This window comes from Trichosurus vulpecula, chromosome 6 (assembly GCF_011100635.1).
Source record: "Trichosurus vulpecula isolate mTriVul1 chromosome 6, mTriVul1.pri, whole genome shotgun sequence".
Taxonomy (NCBI): domain Eukaryota; kingdom Metazoa; phylum Chordata; class Mammalia; order Diprotodontia; family Phalangeridae; genus Trichosurus; species Trichosurus vulpecula.
In genome coordinates this window covers 213,051,517-213,060,436 of record NC_050578.1, presented here as the reverse complement: position 1 = coordinate 213,060,436, position 8,920 = coordinate 213,051,517, and the positions used below count along the sequence as shown (strand labels likewise).

Sequence of the window (8,920 nt, the reverse complement as noted above, 5' to 3'; positions counted from 1 at the left end):
GGATTGGGCCTGGGAAGGGCAGAGGGAAGGAATCCCAGATTTCCTGCTTGGTAGCCCTGAACCCCCTCCTGAGGTCTGGGTCTCTGGACAAGAAAGAAAGGCTCTCATTGGTGCCCCTTGGTGATGATGCTCTCCCCCTCCCCCACCCTAGGGAGTGAAATAAGATAGGATGTGGTAACAATGGTCTACCCTTTTCCAGGCACCCCCACCACTGCTATTTAGTCCCAGGGCTCAGGGCCCCCTGGCAACACTCTACTTGGGCCTCTCAAAAACACTCGGGGAGGCTCCATCCATCACGGACACCAAAAAAGACAGAGCTTCCAATTAATTCACCAAAGCAAAAACTTTTTACCTGTGAACACGATCTACAGCCCTACGAGCAGGGAAACTACAAGATGATGAAGATGACAATATGCACCACATTTAACCCCTCCAAGCCATTCTACACCGTCACTGAGACGCACACCTACTCGTGCAAGTACAAGCGCCAGCGCCAGCGCCAGTGCCCAGATCAGTGCCCGTGCCCCTTTCCGTATCCATGCCCGTGCCCAAATCCATGCCCATGTCTGTGCCTGTGCCCAAACCCGTGCCCAAGCCCATGCCCAAGTCCTTGCACAAGCCCGTGCCCTAGCCCGTGCCTAAGCCCGTGCCCAAGCCCGTGCTTAAGTCCAAGCCCATGTGCCACCCCGAGTCTATGCACGAGCCCGAGTCCCTGCACGAGCCCGAGCCCCTGCACCAGCCCGAGTCCGTGCCCGAGTCTGTGCCCGAGTCTGTGCACGAGCCCGAGTCCCTGCCTGAGCCCGAGCCCCTGCCTGAGCCCGAGCCCCTGCCTGAGCCCGAGCCTCTGCCTGAGCCCGAGTCTATGCACGAGCCCAAGCCCATGCCTGAGCCCGAGCCCGCGGCCAAGGCCACGCCGACAAATCTGCGTCAAGACCTACGAATGCGACAGCCGAAGCAGCAGGGCAAGCGAAGGCAATAGCAGCAAACAGTCCTACTCCAAGTGCTCGTGCACCTGCTTGTACAACTCGGCCCGCTCGGCCCGCTCGCCCAGCAAGTCCCGGCACAAAACCAAGGAGACCTTCGTGGTCTCACGCCCACGCTCCCACTGACCGTGAGAGCTGCCTCTCCTTGGCACAACTGTGCACCCAGGAAAGGGCTCGGCGGAAGGTCTTGGGATCTGGCTAGATAGGAAGGTGAGGATGTGGGGACAAGAGGTGAGGAGAGGGGGGAGCCCGCGGGCTCCGGGGAGGGGGGACCTCCCCATGGTGGGGCAGAAAAGGCCAGGCAAGGGCACATGGGGAGACCTAGCTTCTGAGTCCCAGTTAGGAGAGCCTTCCACCCATCTAGGTGAGGGGCTGCGGGGGGGGGGGGGGGGGGGGGGGCCTGCACCGGTGTGCGGGATCGGGGAGTGAAGAGGGGGAGACACGAATGAAGGGTATCTGAGACATTGAGCCGACAGGAGTCCGCAGCTAAATGTGGGAGCTGAGGGAGATAAGGCCTCAGGATGGCCTCGGCATCAGTAGCGATAGGGGAAGGTTGGAGGAAGGATACGAGGCCTCTGAGTGGCCCCACGTCATTTGGAGGTGCCATTGAAGGGGCAGGGAGCCTTTACACTGAGTTATCTGGCCCAGATGACCGTGGCATGTGCAGAGAGTCCTGGATTTAAGTTCTGACTTTGCCACTTAGGTCACTGAGTAATGGCACAGTCTGGGGAATGGGGGCGCATGCCTGGACCCAGGATTAGCTGTGCCTGAGCCCAACAATTATCCATCAGGGAAGGAGGCCCAGTGCAGCAGATTAGGAATACCCTGGGGACAATTGGGGGTTGGGTTAGCACAACCAAGAGCTGGGGGGAAATGGGACAGTGAGGCTGGGCTACAGAGAGGCAAAGGAAGAAGTCCCTGGGGACCCAGGAGGACTGGAAGGCTTCCTGAGCCCTATTTATAGAATAAAGGAGCTGGTTTGTACCATTTGTTGGGGGCTTTTCTCCCAAATGTTTGTCTTATTCTAGGAGGAGAGAGAGGAGAAAAGGGAGGGGGAAAGGGGAGAGGGGAGATTTCTCCAAACGAACTAGGAGGTCCCTAAGAGGAAAAGGTCTCCCCCTCCTCCTCCTCCTACTCCTCTTCCTTGTCCTCCTCCTGTTCATCCTCTTCTCTTCCTCCTCCTCTTCTCTTCTTCCTTCCCCTCTTCCTCCCCCTTCCTTCTCCTATTCTTCCTCCTCTTCTCTTCCTTCTCCCCCTATTCCTTCTCTTCCCCTTCCTCTTCTTCCTCCTCTTCCTTGTCCTCTTCTCCTCTTCCTCCCCCTCCTCCCTCGCTTCCTCCTCTTCCTCCTCCTCTTCTCTTCCTCCTCTTCCTCTTCCTCTTCTTCCTCTTCCTCTTCTCTTCCTCCCATTCCTCCTTTTCTTCCTCCTATTCTTCTTCTTCCTCCTCCTCCTCTTCCTCCCCCTTCCTCCTCTTCCTCCTCCTATTCTTCTTCTTCCTCCTCCTCCTCTTCCTCCCCTTCCTCCTCTTCCTCCTCCTATTCTTCTTCTTCCTTCTCCTCTTCTTCCTCCTCCTCTTCTCTTCTTCCCCCCCTTCCTTCTCCTCCCCTTCATCTTCTTCCTCCTCTTCCTTGTCCTCCTCTTCTCCTCTTCCTCCCCCTCCTCCCTCACATCAGAACTGAGCCCAGGCTCCAAGCACACCTGAGACACTCCAGAGATGCACATGGACATGAACTGACCCCCTTGTGAGTTTTCTGGCCTATCTCTATTAGCAACAGAAGAGGCAGTGAGGCAGTGGAAAAGTGCCCTAAACTTGGAGAGGAAATAGAAGAGTCTAAATCTCTGCTTTGGCCCTTTACACTCTGTTTTCTCCTCTGTAAAACAAAGGGGCCCCATCCCACTCTCAATCTATGATCCTACGACAGGATGAGAGTCCACGAGGACCAGGGATCTACAACCCAAACATTTGAGTATGGACAGGAGTAACCCCTCCTGAGGGGCATGTGCTATGGGGAAGGGGCTCCTTGGACCCCACCCCATTGCCCTTTACACTAGGATGGCCTCCAAGGCCCTGTCCAGCTCAAGCTCTAGGACCCTAGCACACTACAACACTTTTTTAAAAAAGTCTAAATATGAACTATAGACCCTACTGAAGCCTCCCTAGGAGGCTGAGACAGCCATGATAGACAACATGGGGTGGGAGGGCTAGAGATCTAGATAGGTTGCCATCACCCCCAGGTCCTCCACAACACATACATGTACACATTCACACATGTACTCACGCACACACACGTATACAAATACATATGTGCACACAAGCACATACACACACACGCACATGCGCGCGCACACACATACACATGTATACAAACACACGCATGCACACAAACACACATACACACACAGATCTCTGGGAAAAAAAACAATTAAACATTTATTTCCTTACAGAATTTCTAAGTCTTTGTAAAACAGCTGGCCCGGGATGAGTTACAGTTGGTTCTTCTGGCAGACAAAGGGTAAGTTGGATTTCTTCCTATTATATCATGTATTTTTTAAGGAAATTAACTGTCCCAGGAGATTCTGAGGAAAGTTTTCATGGTTCTCTCCGAGGGGGGCCTGAGCAAAAAAGAAACCATATTTCCTGTGAGGCTCATTGGCTAGACACCCAGGGAGGAGGAGCTCACTTAGGTCATGCCCCCACCTCTATGCTGAACCAACCCAAGTCAGGCCCAATCCTATTTTTAACAGCAACAGGGAAGAAAAATGTCCCTAGCTTTTTGTCCTGTCCCAGTATCTCTCAGCCCTGATGTGTCAGAGACCATATAACAACACGAGCAACAATAAAAATAAGTCACATTTACACCGTGTTTTACACGTCTGAGACAGGGAAAGCAACATAACATAGGGAAACCACTGAACTACTGTATCTGCATGGTTTTGAAGAAAGTCATTTCAACTCTCTATCTGGGTCTTAGTTTCTCCATCTGAAAAGTAGGGATAATTTTACTTGCCTGTCCTCACCTCACAGGGTTATTGTGAGGACCACATGAAGTAGTAACTATAAAACATACCTATATGGCATCCCCATTTCCCATATTAGGAAGCTGAGTCCCTTGGTGTCTATACCATGCTAGGTGTATGGGAACCAGCTGGGAGCTAGGGCAGGCTATGGAAGACAACGTCATGGTCCTGGGCCCCAGCCCTGTGAGTCTGGTTCTGTTTAAAGCCCCAGCCTGAGACCTGCCCGAGTATCCAAGTGAGAGAGCCCAGGCTCATGCCAGGCTGGACAAGCCTGCTCCCTGGAGTGGGGTGGTGGGTTGGGTCCCTTTCCCATCCCAGCGATGGAGAAGCTCAGGGTGTACCATTCTGGAATCTGTTTCCTCTCCACAGTCTATTCTTGCCCCATCCCTTCACGGGATTCCTGGATGTTTGAGGAGCCTGTAGGACAAAATGTCCATCAAATACTGGAAGCTTTCCCTGGGGCCTGAAGAGGTGGTGATGAAAATGAGGCCGGTCCCTGAAAATGACAACATATGACCTAAGCACAAGAGATTCAAACTCTGAGGATGGATAATGGAAGAAGAGAGACAGAAAAAGCTACAACAAACCAACTAGAAACTGTTCTCAAAACAAAGGCCTTGGAAAATGTCAGAAATGCCTCTGTAATTGGGGAGAGGGCAAAGGGAAATGTTGCTCAATATTGGATTTCTAAAGGAAATAGGTTAAGAACAGAATATCCTGATCCATCATACTGTTGTGTGTAAACTTCACAGTTTACAAGGTGTTTCAGTGTTTACAAATCATTTTGCCATTTACAAGGCACTAGGCCATTTTATAAGGCACTTCACAGTTTACAAGGTGCTATACTATGTAGAAGACACTTCACTGTTTACAAGTTGCTTTCAGAGCTTACAAAATGTTTTATATTCATTATTCAACAACAATTTTTTCAAGCACTTATGCATAAAACACTGCCCAAGGTGCTAAGAGAGATACGAAGATAATTCAGATGTGTTTTGTTTTCTAAGGCTTGCCCATCACATTATTTCATCTGATCTTGAGTGAAAATATAACAGGGGTGAAGATCATCATCCACATTCTACAGATAAGGAAACATAAGCCTGGTGGCAGAGCTGGCTTTTGAGTACATGAGTTCTAATCCTGCTTCTGTCATTTTCTCCCCATGTGCCATGAGTAAGCTAGAGGCAGCTAGGTGGCCCAGTGCATAGAGAGCACTAGCCCTAGAGTCAGGAAGATCTGAGTTCAAATCCAGCTTCAGACACTTACCAAGTCAGAAGGCCCATTTAACCCCTGCTTACCTCCATTTCCTCATCTGTAAAGTGGAGATACCACCACCTCTCAGGGTGTCTGTTAGCATCAAATGAGATAATTATATTTACAAAGGGCTTTGCAAACCTTAGTGTGATAGAAATGCCAGGGAGCTCTTGGTCTCCTCTTCAGTAAAATAAAAAGGTTGGGCTTCATACCTCCTTCAGTCCCTCCCACCCTTCGTTCTAGGAAGCTAGGATCCTGCCAGCTCAACATTCTTTTTGTCATCCCCCACTCACTGCCTCCATAAATGGGCACTCAGTGCTGGTACCAAGAATAAAAAGCAGGATCAGCTTCTCCATACCCTGGCCTGGAACCATACAGGAATGTGTAGAGTCATTCCTGGCATTGCCGCCACTCTGGTGGCATGTTGGGCACAAGGGATGGCAAATGTACAATGCCTAGGTTTCCCTATATCTGTCCAGAAGCATCCAAGGTTACAAGAGGCTGAAGAGGTTTGCCTTCTCCCAAGAAGGTCGACTCAAATCTATGGTGCTTTACTGAGCGCTTATTGTGGACACACACTTGGCATTCTCCATCCATAGACCTTGGTTTTCTCAGTTGTAAAAAGAGTTGGATTAGGTTATCTAGAAGGTCCCTTTATTTTGTAAAGAGAGACTTGTAGCGTACTGGAAAGAACAGGGAGTCAGAAGGCCCACTTTAGTTGTGTCTCTTGATTTTTCTATTTACCGTCATCACCACTGTTGTCATCTTAACTCTACCAAATCACCCTCGTCAGAATCACCGCCATAAGCTCTTCCTCTCTGCTCTAATCACCGACATCATCACCAGAATCCCCACCAGCATTCTCTTCCCTTCTGCTTTCATCACCAGCATTATTACTAGATCACCATCATCTTTCTTCCACTCACAATCACCAATGTTATCACTAAAATCACCACCGCTTTCCTTCCACGGTCACCAACGTTATCACTAGAATCGTTATCTTCTTCCTCCCTACCAGAATTACCATCATCCTCACTGTCACCCTCCCTTTCATCATCACCAGATTCACTATCATTGTAATCACAATGATCACCTCCAGTAGCAGCACCACCATCACGGTTGTCCTAAGAATCGTCCTCTTCACAGTGGATGTTTATATAATGCTTCAAGGATTTGCAGAGTGCTTTGCATCCCATCATAATCGTCTCACCAACACCACTGTCACTGTTAATATCACCCTTATCATCTTAATTATGAACACCACTGTCACCATTATCATCCCTACAATTACCATGACATCGTTATCATGTTACATTCTCTCACCTCCACACCTTTGCTTACACCATTTCATTTGCCCTGAATGTCTTCCCTCCCTCTCTGACTATTGAATTCGTATCCAACCTTTAAAGCCCAACTCAGATGCCACCTCTTCCAGGAAACCCTCCCCATCCTTCAGCTCCAAATGATCTCTGCTTACTCTGACCCCATCCCAAGGCATCTTCTTTGTCCCTCTCTTACACATTTACCTCATAATATTCTGTATTATAGCTGTCTGTGTATTGTAATTGTCTCTTAGTTTCTTCTCCTACTCTACAAGGACAGAGAACAGTCTGATCTAAATTTTGTGTCTCCCTCACAGATTCACACATTTAATAAAAGCTTATTGACTGGATGGCTCATTGGTTAGGGGAGGAGGAGGGCACATACTAGGAAATGAAGGTGATATAAAAACAAAAGGCCTCTATAAAAATGTCAATACATCACATTGGTCACTGTAAGCAACAACCCATTTGTCTCCTCATTGGGATTGTTTCTCTTTGTGCTCTCAGAATTTCTTTCTAGACATCCCATTCCCTCCAAAGCTAATGTCCCATGTCCACAAAATCCTACCTCTCATCCCTGAACTCTTTATACTGGGCTTTCTGAAAATCTCAGATATTTGTCAGACCAACAGAGGCTCTCTCATCCTCAATCATAAATTCTTTTTTTGGTAAATATTATTTTATTTTTTCCAATTACATGTAAAGACAGTTTTCCACATTTATTTCTTATAAGATTTTGAGCTTCAAGTTTTTTCTCCCTCCCATCTCTCCTCCCCAAGCTGGCAAGCAGTCTGACATAGGTCATACATGTGCAATCATGTAAAACACATTTCCACATCAGTCATGTTGTCAATCACAAATTCTTAAAGGAAGTGAATGGTCACTTCCTCCCAAGTTCCCACTTGGCTTTATACACCTCTGGTGCTGCTACGTAATGTTGTATATGTATTTGATGCATATGTCCTTTAATATGTATGTGTAATTTATGTAATATTACACGTGATACTTATGTGTGCTCAAGTCTCACCCTCCTCCTAGACTCTGAGCTCCATGAGGGCAGAGTTGATATCTAAAAGCCGTCTCTCTCATAGCTCCCAGCATAGGGCCCTGCACACAGAAAGCCCTTAAAAACATCTCTGTTGAACTTAATTGAATGAAATGGAATCAATTAACTCTGAGGGAGCAGCTTCAGGGCCCCCTCTCCTCTGGGTGGCCTGCCAGGCTGCGACAGGATGCCTTTCTTCTGGGGAGAGTATTTTTCCCAAAATGGAAAATGACTTGATTCAGATCGGGCTGTGCTTCTCAGCTTCTCCTCACTCTGTTTGGGGGCGTTTATGGTCAAAGCAGATGCCAAACACATCCTTCAAAGGAGAAAGAGCTTGGGCCTGTGGCCCAGCTCCATGCAGAAGCTTCGGCAGAAAGACCACATTGGAATATCAAACTTGGACATTTTTTTCCTCTTTTGACAAACAACCTATTTGTTTAAAAAGCCATTTTTGAAAACCACATTTTTGGGCTAAAGGTCTGTGAGGCAGCTTTGTTCAGCAGCCTTGGCCTTTCCCTCTCTCTGGTTATTAGAGAAGCTACGCCTGCAGCCACTCGTGATGAGGTCCAAGGAAAACCAGGTTGTGGCCTACAAGAGACAGGATCCCCTGGGCCTTTCCAGCACCCTTGTGGCTGGTGAAATGTTTGTGCATGGGGGCATACTTTGGGGTGTCTGTACTTGTGTTTTTATGTGTCTGCCTGTACATGCGTATGTTTTAGTATGCAGATGGAACATGGAGTAGGGAAAAGAGGGCTGGACTGGGTATCACCAGCCCTTAGTTCAAATCCTGAGCTCTGCAAGCCCCTCAGGCTCTCTGGGCCTCAGTTTCTCCATCTGTAAAACAAGGGGTTTGGACTAAATGGCCTCTGAGATCCCTTCCAGCTCCAGAACTATGATTCTTCATGTTTGTGTATAAATAAATAATAAAGAAAGAGGCCTTCTCTGCACATTAGGATCTGGCCCTTCTATCCCCACTTGCTTTGTCATGGACGTTTAAGCTTTTCTCTACTTGAGATTTATTTCCTGCAAATATTCTAGTAATAAAATGACTTGCCTACTAATAAAAGTGTATGCACACATTTGTGTGTTTGTACATTTTTTTATATGTGTGTGTCCTTATATATTTGATCTTTGTGGTATAGTTGTATATCTTTGTCATTGTTCAGTTGTTTCGTGTCCAACTCTTTGTAACCCCTTTTGGAGTTTGCTTCTTAAAGATACTGGAGTGGTCAGCCAGTTCCTTCTCCAGCTTATTTTACAGATGAGGAAACTGAGGCAAACAGGGTGAAGTGACTTGC

At 48.0% G+C, this 8,920-nt stretch overlaps 1 long non-coding RNA gene across 1 annotated transcript; it reads left to right on the top strand.

The window, feature by feature from the left end:
* The first annotated feature begins 220 nt into the window (after window positions 1–220).
* Window positions 221–8,702, top strand: LOC118852874. The gene is made up of 3 exons (XR_005010630.1): window positions 221–1,193; window positions 3,429–3,496; window positions 4,371–8,702. It is a non-coding gene; the product is annotated as an uncharacterized LOC118852874 (long non-coding RNA).
* Window positions 8,703–8,920: the final 218 nt, after the last annotated feature.